This window comes from Panthera uncia, chromosome F2 (genome assembly GCF_023721935.1).
Source record: "Panthera uncia isolate 11264 chromosome F2, Puncia_PCG_1.0, whole genome shotgun sequence".
Taxonomy (NCBI): Eukaryota; Metazoa; Chordata; class Mammalia; order Carnivora; family Felidae; genus Panthera; species Panthera uncia.
Window position 1 is genome coordinate 36,227,119 of NC_064812.1, and position 14,306 is coordinate 36,241,424.

The window sequence follows — 14,306 nt, forward strand, 5'->3', positions numbered from 1 at the left end:
GGGGTGCTCCAACGGGGCCACCTCACAGACTATCCTGGGATCGAATCCATGTGGCACGGAGTGACACTAGGCTCCCTGGGCACTCTAAAGTCAAAAGATGGAGTCTAGCTTGCCATGCTGAGGGCAGAGTGGGGAGACGTAACTGCATTAGAAACGGCCTGCTCTCCCAAGGTTTGTGGAGGCAAAGAATGTGGACCTGTTTCTAGCCAGCCAGGGTCAAGACCAGAAACTTGGCTTAAAAGGGCTGCCTGGATGGAATCCCCATGGTGGAGTCTGAGTGGTGGTCAAGCAGCAGCTGGCAGAGAGCGCGCTCAAGAGATAATTGGTGACCGGCCCCGAAAGGATCCGTGGGTGACTCTGAAAGTTGGCTTTAGCGTCTGTCCTGGGCAGAGGAGGGCAATGTCTTCCAGTCACGTGAGAACCTCCCTGCCCCTACAGAGTGTAACCCCGGCTGAGCCATGCAGCCAGTGGATGAAGAGGAGTGGGCCGGGCGAGGCAGTAGGGAATGACGCTGACCACAGACCCCCCCAGCCCCTGGACCACAGAGAGGAAAGGCTTTAGCGGGAAGCCACTTAGGTCTTCCGCCTCACTTACAATGTCAGCTCCCGGTGGAGAGTGACAAAGGCCGGTGCAAAGGATGAACTGAAGAGATTCGCGCTCTCGAGAACTCTGAGTGAAAGAGCCGTTGGAAAGACACCACAAAGCAAATGCGTTTGATATGAAGAAGACGAAAGACAGAACGGAAACCCAAATGAAAAAAAAAAAAAATGGAAACTGAAAAAAATGAAGTGACACTAGGTAATCGAATAATCTGGCAGGTAATCCGGTTTAGAGCTAGAACCCAGTTCTATAAACTAAGAAAACCTATTCCTGCTCCCCGCTATTTTTTTTTTTCTTTCAAGGACTTTATTTTTTATTTTTTTAATGTTTCTTTTTGAGAGACAGAGAGAGACAGAGCATGAGCGGGGGAGGGGGCAGAGAGAGAAGGGGGCAAAGAATCCAGAGCAGGCTCCAGGCTCCAAACTATCAGCACAGAGCCCGATGTGGGGCTTGAACTCAGGAACTACGAGATTATGACTTGAGCGGAAGTTGGAGTTTAACTGACAGAGCCACCCAGGCGCCCCTCTTTGAAAGGACTTTAAAGCAAAAACACTAACCATGAGGAATTATACATATCTCAGGGAATAAACTCTTCTGCCTGATGATACAAAACAGCTTTATCCCGAGAATAAAGTCTTGTCATTATTCTCTTAAGAGACAAAGATTCGGGCCACCTGGGTGGCTCCGTTGGTTAAGTGTCGGACTTCAGCTCAGGTCATGATCTCACCATTGGTGAGTTTGAGCCCCACGTGGGAGCCTAGAGCCTGCTTCAGATTCTGTCTCCCTCTCCACCCCTCCCCTGCTTGCGCTCTCTCTCTCTCTCTCTCTCTCAAATATAAATAAAAACATTAAAAAAATGTTCAAAAACCAAACATTCATATTTTACGATGTTAATATTCTGGGTATCTTATTTTAAATAATTTGATTGTATCATTTAGTGAATACCTGAGAGTGTCTCCTCTCCAAAAGAAGTATGTTCAATGTTGTGGAATTTTAGGTGATTTGCAGTTAAAGGCCTTCTTTGGTTGCATATTCTAAATGACGACAGCATTAAATACTCTTTTTTATTTTAAACAATTTTAGACCTAGGGACACCTCTGTGGCTCAGTCAGTTAAACATCCCAATCTTGACTTCGGCTCGGGTCATTATGTCACAGTGAGTTCAAGCCCCGAGTCAGGCTCTATGAGCTGATAGCGTGGAGCCTGCTTGGGATTCTCTCTCTCTTCTCTCTCAACCCCTCCTCTGCTCGTGTGCTCTCTCTCAAAATAAATAAACATTTTTAAAAAATTTTAGGTCCATAGAAAAGTTGCAAAAATAGTACAAAGAATTGAATATACCCTTTTATCCAGCTTTTCCAAATCACAGCCTATTACTGTTTATATATTTTTTTCTGAATCATTTGAGAGTAAATTGTAGATATGGGGCCTCTTGACCTCTATATACTTCAGTGTTTATTTCTTAATTAAGTGGAGTTTTTTTTTTTTGAGAGAGAGACAGACAGAGAGAGAGAGAGAGAGAGAGAGAGAAAACATGAGTGGGGGAGGGGCAGAGAGAGAGAGAATCCCAAGTAGGCTCTTCACCCTCAGCACAGAGCCCGATGGAGGGCTTGAACGCACAAACCTCGAGATCACGACCTGAGTTGAAACCAAGAGCTGGACGCTTAACTGCCTGAGCCACCCGGCCACCACTGCAGTGTTTATTTCTTAAAAACGAGATAGTTTCATATAAAACCATACACAGTAAAACCTTGGTTTGTGAGCATACTGTGTTTCAGAAATATGCTTGGAATCCAAAGCATTTGTATCTCAAAGCGAATTTCAAGAACCATTGGCTCAGTTGTGACCATGTGACGTTCGGTGTCACGTGCTTTCTACTCGTATGGCAAGACATCACTCGTTTATCAAGTTACAAATTAATAGAAAGGTTTGCTTGTCTTGCAGAACGCTCGCAAAACGAGCTACTCGCAATCCAAGGTTTTACTATAATTATAAAAACCAGAAAATTTACACTGATGTGATGCTAACATCTGATCTACAGACCTTACTCAAACCTGCAGTTGTCCTACTAATGTCCTTTGTGGCTGAAGAAAGAAAACTCTCCCTGGGTCTACTAAGGTCCAGTCCAAGATCTTCAGTTGTATATAGTTGCTAGGTCTCTTTAGCCTCCACTGATCTGGAACAATTTCTCAGTTTTGTCTTTCGTGACCAAATAATTTGTAGGATGGCCTTCTTTTTTGTCATTGTGTTGGTTTATCCCGATGTTTTTCCATTAGTTTCAGACTATACACTTTGTTTCAGGAATCTTACTGAGGTGCTGCCGGGTCCTTAGGGCGTTGTAACAGGAGGCACATGATCTCTCTTTGTCCCATTACCGATGCGACTAAAGAAAAAGAGCTTCTCAGGTTAAGAAAATGGAGAACACTATTTATTCGACAATTTCACTGGTTTAAAATTATACAAGTAAAAGAAACTGAGAACTCGCTAAACCCTTGTTAACAGGAGCCCACTTCTGCCAGCAGCAATTATTCCTGATGGTAGAAATTCCTGATGGCAATAACTGTCCTTAACTGTCCTCAGCTAGAACCTGCATGTACCAGAGGATCCCAGGAGGAAGTGTATACTGCCTATCAGGGGAGGCATTCTGAAAGCCCTCCAGCCAAGTCCTCTACCTAATATAGCCTGCAAGCGAAGCTTCTAGAGGGCAGCAACTATGTCCTGTTGATCATTGTGTTCTCGGCACTCGGCACAGAAGCTGGCACAGCATAGATACTTAGCAAAAGATACAGAATACTTAACCCCCCTTCTGACCTCTGTGCTAAGAAAAAAGGTTTCCCTTTTTTAAATTGGTAAATAGCTAACATAGTGACTTACTCCCAATAGGTGCTAAAAAACTGTTGGGTTGGAGAAAATGACTCTCGTGTGGTAATCTTCTCCTAAGACCTTATTTCCAGAATAAAGTTTGTTTTGGACTTCATAGATGCCTGGTTTTTAATACAAAAAAAAAAAAAAAAAAAAAAAGCGTCATAGGGATATTGGTAACAGAAGTATCCCTTTGAGTTATCGGTTAATTTGGAAAAGACTTTAAAGAAATGCACTTGGCTTCTAGCCCAAGGTCAGCTTTATTACAATAACCATCCTCTGCATTGGTGGGGCTCTTATTCACAGGGAGGCACAGAACTGTGGCCTTTTCTGTTCCCTAACCTCCAAGGATCTGTTTTTTGCTCTTTTTAACCTACAACCAGCATGTTGTATCTGCCCTCACATACCTGAAATTCTGATGGTCGTTTGTGGTCCCCGGATTCTGTTGTGACTTGAGTCCTCTTTGAGCATGTAGAGCTCATCTGTCTGACATTTAGGTATGACCTGGTCAGGCTGGGACGAGAGCCACATTTACCTGGTGACGTGCAGTGGCACGAACGAAACTTCTAGGGCCCAAGCGTATGTGAGACAGAGACAGAAGGAGATATTAGACCCAGTGCAAATTTGCCAGCTCTGATTCGGAAAAAGCAGTTTCGGATGGGGGGGGGGGGGAAGCCATGTTCCATGCTGACAATGAGCCTCAAGAAATAAAAACTCTAGAATGATGGTTCCTAAACACTGCCCATTAGAATCGCCCCAACAGCACTCAAGACCTACTGCGTATCAGTATCTGGGGTAGGATCCAGGAATTCTTTTAAGCTCTCATTTGTCTAATTATAAGGGACCAAAACAGCCTTTGAAAAGCATTTATCTGGTGTTCAGCATCCATCACGGGCCCCTGGGGGAGTCAGGGCTCAGCCCCGCCTTCCACGGCTTGTTTGTGAGTTTTGCGCCAGTGACAACTTTCTTGCTTCTGAGCTCAGTTTCCTCATCCGTTAAAAGGATTCAAACGCTGGGCCTTGGGATCAGACATCCCCCCAGAAAAGGAAAGGGGTTTGCAAGAAGCTGGGATTCCACAGGTAGGGCTGGGGGTCTCAGGCAAGTAACGGCTTTCACTATTGCTGCTTTGAGCCTCTGTTGTCCTTCAGGTGGACGAGCTGGAGATCTAAATAAAAGGAGAGGGAAGAAGTCATTGCTTATTCATGTTCTCTCTCTAGAACTTCAGAATGCAGTATTTTCCACATCAAAGACTCCCTGCCTGGAAGGAAGAAAAAACAATCCGCTGTGGGTTTAGCCACGAAGTCCAGAGGAACTATTATTAGGTTTTCATGACAAAAATGGAACAGAGAACAAGTACCGAAGACTGTCCTGCCCTTCTCGCGTTTAACCCGCCTGCCTCACGAGAAAGTGACGCGGCTCGTTTAACACAGGCGCACCTTTACAGAGCTAGCAATCCGAGAATAAAATTCCTTGTAAAACATCACAACAGACTTTAAACCTCAAGATTCCCTCTGTGCCTGTGTTTGCTGCTCCTTTCACATCAGTATTCTGGTAACCCTTGACATTTGTGTGATGCTTTGAAATTTTAAACCATTTTTAGAGTTGGGAACTGGAAAACCAACTTTATGAGGTTAACAGGGCTGGTATCAGTTGCTGCGTCTTGACATTGAAGAAGCCGTTTAGAGGAATTAACTGACCTTCCCCACATCAGACATCCCGGCTGGCCGAGCGGAGCTGGAGCCCAGATTTGAAGGGGGAGAGTAGGCCGGGTGAAGGGAAAAGCATGAACAGACAGTCGGGGAGCGGCATGTGGAAGGCATGTCTGGAGAAACCAAGGTCTGTGCGTGGAGGCAGAGGGCAAGCGATGGGCACGGAGACGCAGGAACAGACGCCGGAAGACGCGCAGGGCATTGGGTATTCCGGGGGGCATCACAAATACCCTCAAGCTCCAGGCAGGGCAGGGCCCCGTGTTCTGCAGCATCAAGGGATAGACACAGCTGTTTACTGCGGGCACCTCTTGCTGTGGTTCCTTCCTTTAGGGCCGGGAGGTGTGAGCGGCTTCCATGTGCCAACTGAGAAGACCGAGGACACCTGTGTCCCCAGACTTCTAGGCACTGTCATAGAGAACTCCTGAAATTAGACTGCCCTTCAAGACACAAAGGAATTCTTTTTTTTTTCAAAGTTTATTAATTAATTAATTTTTTTTTTCCAGAGAGGGAGAGAGGGAGAGCATACACACAAGTGGGAGAGGGGCAGAGAAAGAGGGAGACACAGAATCCCAAGCAGCTCCCAAGCTGTCAGCACAGAGCCCAACGCGGGGTTTGAACTCCTGAACCCTGAGATCGTGACCTGAGCTGAAGTCAGACGCCTAACCTACTGAGCCACCCAGGTGCCCCAAGACACAAAGGAATTATTAATGCACCCCAAAGGTGCATTAGGCAGTGGTGGAGGAGGTATTTGGGGACCTCCCTAGCGTCTCACAAATCATGAGTGATTTTCTACTGCCCTTGTTGTTGTGAGAGGTCTTGGAGAAGACATGACCTCCAGTTAACCCGGGAGCTGGACCCTGGCCATCAGGGGCTCCTCCCTCCCCTGTCGCTGGAATGCGGGCTCCTCTTGCCTTTATCCACTCCCAGAGGATGCTCCAAGGACATAGCCTTGAGATAGTGCTGTGATATTGAGAACACCTGCAGGTGTACGTGACTGAACCTAGTTAAAGCTTCTATATAAACTTGGAAACTTAGGTGGCAGGTGTGGGAATCTACTCTTCAGGCTGCTACCCAAGACACTCCTTAAATGTAAGTTCCCTTTGCTTATTAATGCTGCCAGCCACCAACCTGCAGTGGCCTGCCTCTGTCTTCTCTCTGTGTCCTTTGTTCTTTCATTGGTGCGTTGGTGCGTCGGGCCAGTCTCAGATCACACGGGGGGAAGCTCTCTTTGCTATTTAGTTGTGGGGTCCCCACAGGACATACATTTTGCTGGGTTGGGGAAGGCATATCCAGTTTGGTTTCCCCTCGTTGATTTATCTAAAAGGAACATCCACAGATTAATCCCTTGTCTTAATCTAAGGCTCCAGTAACTTTTACCTATAGAAATCGAGACTTAGTTACAGCTCCTTAAGTGAGCCATCAGTATGAAGTTTCTCTTTTCGTTGTTATAGTCTGGCTTCTAATTTCCTTCACGTCTCCTGGGGATCCTCCGAAGGGAATTAACTTCCTTTATCTCCTATTGCTTAAGATTAACTGTAGAACTCCACAAAGCAAGAGACCCCCCACTCCCACCCCACAAAATACACTTTTAGGACAAAGAGGAAGATAATTGGCTGCACGAGGACCTCAAATCCTACATGTCTTAACTCTTGTCCCCCAACAACCTGCCCAAAGGAAGCAGCCACTTCTTCGTTAAGCAGACAGCTCCAGATCTGGTTGCCAGCCTCTCAACACCACACATTATAGAGACTGTGGAATGCAAACCTAAGAACAGGAAAAAGACTCTCAAAAGTACCTGAAAACGTCCAACAGCTGCCTTCCCCACAATGTGCTACCCGAGTACATTTCAGAGAATGATGGCCCGTCAATGGACGGAAGGGACCTCAGAGATCTTCAAGTTCAACCCCTTCGTTCTACAAATGAGGAAACTGAGAACCAGATCATGGAGGTGATTTGCTCAGGGCCATGCCGCTGATGGACAGAGTGGGAGAAAGTATCCAAAGGTGAGATGAGAATTCTCTGAGGACTGGAATATAGTTTCAGGTATATTCCCGCTCCCCCTAGGCCTATGTTGTCTTTGTGAAGACAACTGCCTTCCAGCTCACACATGAACCCTAGATGTCTTGAGCTGCCTTCATTTCCTGGTCATATTCCTTTACTTCTAAGGAGAGAGTCACAACCTCTCTGTTGTGTTTAATATGTTTAATATTAATATCACAACTGTTTAATACAGCAGCCACTCGCCACGAGTGACTTCTAGAACTTGAAATGCAGCTGGTCCAAACTGAGACGTGCTAGATTTTTGGAGAATGCAAAAAGAATGTAAAACATTTCATTCATAATGTTTTAATTTTGATTACATGTAGAAATGATAATATTTGGGGCATTATCGAGATAGACAACATACACTTTTAAAATTAATTTCACTTACAAAAACTCAAAAAAAGATTTATTTTAAGTAGGCTCCACACCCAACGGGGGGCTCAAACTCACAACCCTGAGACCAAGAGTCACATGCCTTACCCACTGAGCCAGCCAGGCGCCCGTAATTTTACATTTTAATGTGACTCCTAGAAAAGTTTAAGTTACATGTGTAGCTTGCATTCTGTTTCTATTGATGCTGTTCTAAAAGGTAAAAATCACAAATCTCAGATAAATGGAAAGCGAACATGTATCAAGAAGTTTTGAAGACTCGATTAATGAAGGAACCAGTAAGATATTATGACCAGTACAAGGAACATGTGAGAAGCTAAGATATTTAGAGGCAAATTAACAACAATATATTCAAATACATTTGCTTGGTTAGATATGAAACTGATTAATCCAACAGGCAAGCCACACTGGAATGTTAGATTTTCTAATAGCCACCTTTTAAAAAAGAAATAAAAAGAAACAGGTGAAATTAATTTTTTTATCCTTTTTAAAACAATTTTTATACATTTTTTAAAATTTATGTCCAAGTTAGTTAGCATATAGTGCAACAGTGATTTCAGGAGGAGATTCCTTAGTGCCCCTTCCCCATTTAGCCCATCCTCCCTCCCCAACCCCCTCCAGTAACCCTGTTTGTTCTCCATATTTCAAAGTCTCTTCTGCTTTGTCCCCCTCCCTGTTTTTATATTATTTTTGCTTCCCTTCCCTTGTGTTCATCTGTTCTGTGTCTTAAAGTCCTCATATGAGTGAAGTCATAGGATTTTTGTCTTTCTCAGACTAATTTCACTTAGCATAATACCCTCCAGTTCCATCCACGTAGTTGCAAATGGCAAGATTTCATTCTTTTTGATTGCCGAGTAATACTCCATTGTGTGTGTGTGTGTGTGTGTGTGTGTGTGTGTGTGTGTGTATCACATTGTCTTTATCCATTCATCCATCGATGGACATTTGGGCTCTTTCCATCCTTTGGCTATTGTTGATAGTGCTGCTATAAACATGGGGGTGCATGTGTCCCTTCGAAACAGCACACCTGTATCCTGTGGATAAATGCCTAGTAGTGCAATTGCTTGGTCATAAGGTAGTTCGATTTTTAGTTTTTCGAGGAAACTCTATACTGTTTTCCAGAGTGGCTGCACCGGCTTGCATTGCCACCCACAATGCAAAAGAGATCCTCTTACCCGCATCCTCGCCAACATCTGTTGTCGCCTGAGTTGTTCATGTTAGCCATTCTGAGAAACAGGTGAAATTAATTTTAATAATGTATCTTTTCTCGCCCAATATATCCAAAATATTATCACTTCAACATGTCATCAGCATAACATTCTTACTCAGATATAATTTTTTTTTTCCATTCTAAGTCTCTGAAATCCAGTGTAGAGTTTTCACTAACAGCACATCTCAATTCAGACCAGCCACATTTTAGGAGCTCGATAGCCACACGGGGTTATTGTACAGGACGGCACAGTTCTAGATAATCCTCCGATGGTCTTCTACCCGCTATGATATGGAAAGGATGTGCCGTCCGCCTTTTCTGCCTCATTTCCAGGCGTTGGATGTTTTTTCTGACAGTCCCCAGGGCCTCCTGTGAATTAGGTGGGCTCTGGGGATGTTAGGAATGGAAGAGTTCGTGTCGTGGATCTGAATGTGGGCTGTGGGGCCAGAGCATCGGACCCGAGTCCTCCCTGGGTATTTGGTCGAATAAGCTGATGCACTTTGCAGCTCACACAGTGTCTGGAGCATAGGAAATGCTCCACGGGTACCCTTTGCCTCTCCCCTCGCCCCCACCCCTCTTCACACCGCTGCAGAGAGGCAGGCTTCCCCCCCCCCCCCAGCCCCCCACCCCTCCCCAGGAGGCAGGGAGGAGCTCCGATGAGTCATCTGTACACACAGAATGGCAGTGACTCACCCCCAGGCGGGGCTAGACGCCGAGAAGCCTCATCAGAATCTTCCCACGCGTGTGGTCCTTCCTCACGCACAACGCACAACTCCCTGCAGCCTCCAGTGTGGCTCCGACACCAGCTTCCTCCTCCTCTTTCTTCCCGGAAAGGCTGAGAACGGGAAGAGCGGCTTCTGAACTCCCGGGGACAGACCCCGGCAGCAGCCAGAAGGCACAGCCGCGCCGACCGCTCCACGGGCGACCTGGAGGTGACACAGGGCCCTGGCGGAGCCCCGCAGAGCTCTCGCTTGGCCCCGTCGTAGAGCCGTGGGTTGGGTAAAGGAAGAAGTGAGGCCACAGCCTCCAGTAAAAACACACACGAGGAGGTTTTATCGTCAAGGCAGGCCTGACCTTCAGGCATTTCTGTCACCCCAGATGTTCACAGCCGGTGCCCGTTGGGCTCGGCAGGAGCCCCTGCTGGACCAGTTGAGGTGTATGCTGCTGGTTGGGATCGCACCCCGGGATGAAGGTGGCCCCCGTTGGAGCCTCTCCAGGCACCTCCAGGTGCCATGAACTCTCCCTCCTCTTCTAGGCTTTCCCGCCTGCTACTTTCTCGCCAGGCATGCCTCCCTCCCTTTCCGACTCTCTTCTTGTCCCTGGTGGAGAACCAGATTAAGTGACAGACCAGCCGTGCACGCCTCTATAGCCCGCCTGGCTCACGGCCCTTGGAAGCAGGAGCCCCCAGGACGACGTCACTCGGCCAGTGGGACTCCAGGGGGTGACTGAGCCCCCAAATGCGAGCCACCCGCTGGCGAGTGACTTGGGGGCCCTGGACTGAAGAGCTCAGCTGGATCAATCGGGTGGCTGTTTCTTTCTGGCAGCTGAACTGATTCTGTAAATTGTGGCCAGGCAGTGATAAAACAAAGACAAAGCAAAACGGAAAACGGTACTGAAAGTGTATCTGGAGTCTAGGCTTGAAGTCTGTGGGTCCTTTACAAGCTGACGAACGGGTGGAAGAAGCTGATGTGCAAAGAAAAAAGAGGAGACACAGAGAGGAGAAAAGAGAGAGGAGGGGAAGGAGGAGAAGGAGGGCTGGGGGGCCACTGAGCCTCTAGTCTTTCCAGCGTCCTGTTCGAGTTCAATAACCCGGGGCTCCCTAACTCACTTCCTGAGCTTGGGTTCCGTGAGATTCCTCAATCATGACTGGAAAAGCTTCATTCTCACTTTAGCTAGTTTGAAGAGATGTCTGTTCCTTAAAGCCAAAAGAGCCTTGGCTAGAATATTGTCCTTTGAGACTCAGACTGAACATGCCCTCATGTGAGGATCACCCCCCCCCCCCCCCCGCTCTGCACAGGCACAGCCCTGACACAGCCCCCAGCTGTCACGGCACTTGTCTCCCTCTCTCAGTTCCAGGCTCCTCCAAGGAGGGGGCTTGTCCTCGTTTCTTTGTACCCTCAGCACCCAGCACCCGTCTCGCTAAAGGTCTGTTGCCTCATACGTGATGGTTGACTGACCAAGAGTTTTCAAGCTCCAGTAAAAACACCTTCCCTTTTCATGTATTTTCTAGCTTGTGAAACATGCTCATCCCCAGGCTTCTAGCTTATAGATGACCCGAACACCCTCGCCATCTGCTTGTTGGAACGGTATGAACGTGGCACTGGCTGCCGGTGAGGGCTTTTGGGGGCTGCCTTCGCTTGACAGAAGTGAGCAGTGGAGAAGGTCAGTGACTTGCCTGACATTGAATGGTTGGTGACCTAGCTGGGGCTGTGAGTCAGGTCCCCTGACCCTGAGCTGGCATATTCCTGGACCCAGAGCCTGTATCCTTGCATTTACCTCCGCCTTTATGAATTAGGTTGCGTGATCCCCAAAATACCAAGGCAATCCTCAAAGAAGACTTTTGGTCCCACCTCTGAGAGCCCTCGCCTCACTCTAGGGACTGATCAGCGAATCTAGGGCAAGGTTTTAAAGGACATCGGCTCTCCGGAATTAGGGCAGCACTGTCCTCTCAAAGCTTTGCACCAGCCCTTGGCTCTCTGCTGCTCTCCCCGGGCCTGTATCCCCTCACAAAACCATGGGGCTGGGCCTCAGAACTCCACGGTGTCCTCATTCCCTAGAATTTCCCCTCAGCTCACGAAAGCATTCCCAGTGACTCCCCCCAACTCACAATTTCTTAGCACCGCCGCAGACGCTGAATGCAACATGCAGTCCCCAGAAGCAAACTTCGTTCCTTCCCTGCTTCTATTAGCCACTTGTCCGCACAAAGCATTAACGTGTGGGATGTCTCCTCCTCAAAATGTTATCCTATGCTCCTAATAAGAGAACAATTCTCTGCAGAACTTTAAGTGGAATCCCCAAATTCTAAGTGTTCACAAAGAATGGATTTTTGCAATGTTTAAGATACTGTTTTTTAATAATCTTTTAACGTTTATTTATTATTGAGAGACAGAGAGATGCAGGGGAGGGGGCATAGAGAGAGGGGGCAGAGAGAGGGGGAGACACAGAGAAGCAGGCTCCAGGCTCTAAGCTGTCAGCACAGAGCCTGACGTGGGGCTCAAACTCACGGACCGTGAGATCATGACCTGAGCCGAAATCGGTCGCCTAACCAACTGAGCCACCTAGGCGCCCCCACATATAAGATACTTAAAACTACTGGGACTATATATATATATATATATATATAAAACCAATATTATTCTGAGTACCTCCCAATAATGAATATGATAAAAATCATTTTTAGCATTTTGGTAACACTTAGAAAGCTATTGAGTTTGTCCAACAACATGCCTTATTCTCTTATTCTTCACTCAGTCCTGTGACGGGCCAGCAAGTGTCATTTTTGACAAATGCAAAATGTTTCTGGAAGCCCTGGATGAGGGGAGAAAAGATCCCCGAATTATGAGAAGAACTTTGTCACGCTCCACAAAAGCAACTACATTTACCTTTTGCGGTTGGCGTGAAATTCACGTAACATGGAATCAACCATTTTTAAACGAACAGCTCAGTGTTTGAAGCGAACAGCCCAGTGGCGTTGAGTACATTTACAGTGATGTGCAAATACCACCTCTATGGAGTTCTGAAGCGTTTTCATCACCCCCAAAACAAATCGCAAGCCCATCAAGCCGTTGTCTCCGTTTCCCTTGGTAACCACCAGCCTGCTTTTCGTCCCTGGGGATTTGCCTACTCTGGAAATCACGTGTATGTGGAATCCTAGAACACGTGGCCGTTTCTGTCTGGCTTCTTCCACATCGCATGATGTCTTCAAGGTCCATCCACATGTGGCATGTGTCAATGTTTCCCTCCTTCTAGGCTGAACGACATTCCATTGTGTGGATGCGCAGAGCCTGCGAAACTCAAGGGGGAGGGGACCCAGAACCCACCCACCTATGGGAGGAGTGTCCAAGAACGTGTGGCCATCCTTAAAACACCACGATAAGTAAACTCCGATCCTTTTTTCCTCTTGTGCTTTTTTTTTTTTTTTTTTGGTGGGAGAGGCTGCGCACAGATCGTTGAACTTAATCTCCGGGTGACTAAGTGGGTCTCCCCTGCCCAGCTAGTCATGGCTTCTGTGCATCGAGGGCCTCCTATAAGCCAGGCACCTGCGTGATTTCCCCTAATGACCTCCCCTTGAAGTGCAGATTCTATTATGCCCATTTCACGGGAGAGACCCAGAGAGACCGAGGAACTTGTCCAGTGACCAGGTACCACCAAGCCCCTGACCTCCACCTTGCCATGCCGCTTCTAGACCTGCATTCTCTTCTTGGCTCCTGTCGTAGTCCAGTTGGGTTGCTACAATAAAATACTATATGCTGGGTAGCTTAGAAACAACAGAAGTTCATTTCTCACGGTTCTGGAAGCTGGAAGTCCTAGATCGGGGTGCCGGCATGATCGGGTGAGGGCCCTCTTCTGGGTGGCAGATTTCTCCTTGTGTCTTTATTCGGTGGAAGGGGCAAGGGAGCTCTGTAGGGTCTTTCACACTAATCCCACTTACGAGGGCTCCACCTTTGTGCCCTAAGTGCCTCCTAATACCATCACGTTGGGCAATAGGATTCAACATACGAGTCTGGGGGATGGGGGAGACACAAACATTCAGGCTATAGCGCCTCCTTCTCTTCCAGGTTGCATCGTCTTGGGTAGTGCTCTACCGGGATTACAAACCTCACCGGGTCCCTTTTTTGTATCCTCAGGTAACAGTCCAAAGCTCTCAGCCCGACCTCATTTCCTGCCCCTTCCCACCCTGAGCGGTGCAATCCAACAATACTTAACTGTTTCTGGTCGACAGAGCATCCAGGGTTCCTTTGCACCTCTGTGCCTTTGCACATGCTGTTCCCTTTGATTGGAAGGCCCTCCTTGTTATTCTACTTGACAAACGCCTATCTGTCCTTAAAGCCTCAGCTCCTCTGTGAAAGCTTTCTGAGGCTCTCGTGTAGCCTTAAGAATTCATTTCCGTGGGTCCCAGAGTGGCCGTGGAACCTCTGTTACAGCCTGTGCTGGAAGGCAGAGACCCTGTCTTCCCTCTGTGCATCCCCAATACCCAGCACCACACTACCCCTTGGCTTCCAAAGTCTGCTCCCCAAATGAAGCTGTACCTTGTCCCCCCCCCCCGCCGCCCCGGCCAGACCTAGGCAGTTATCCAGATAACAAGGGGGGTCATGGGACCCAGGGTCGGATGAAGCAATTCTGAAAGGCAGAGCGTCTGAAAGGCAGTTGTGCAAGGCCTTGGCGGGGCAGGGAGAGGCTAGAGTGTTCAAGTTCTCTTTTGCTGAGATGCCAGTTGTCCATAATTTTCTCCTTTTTCTGGTAAAAAGGAAACCGCCCCGCCCCCCCCCCCCCCC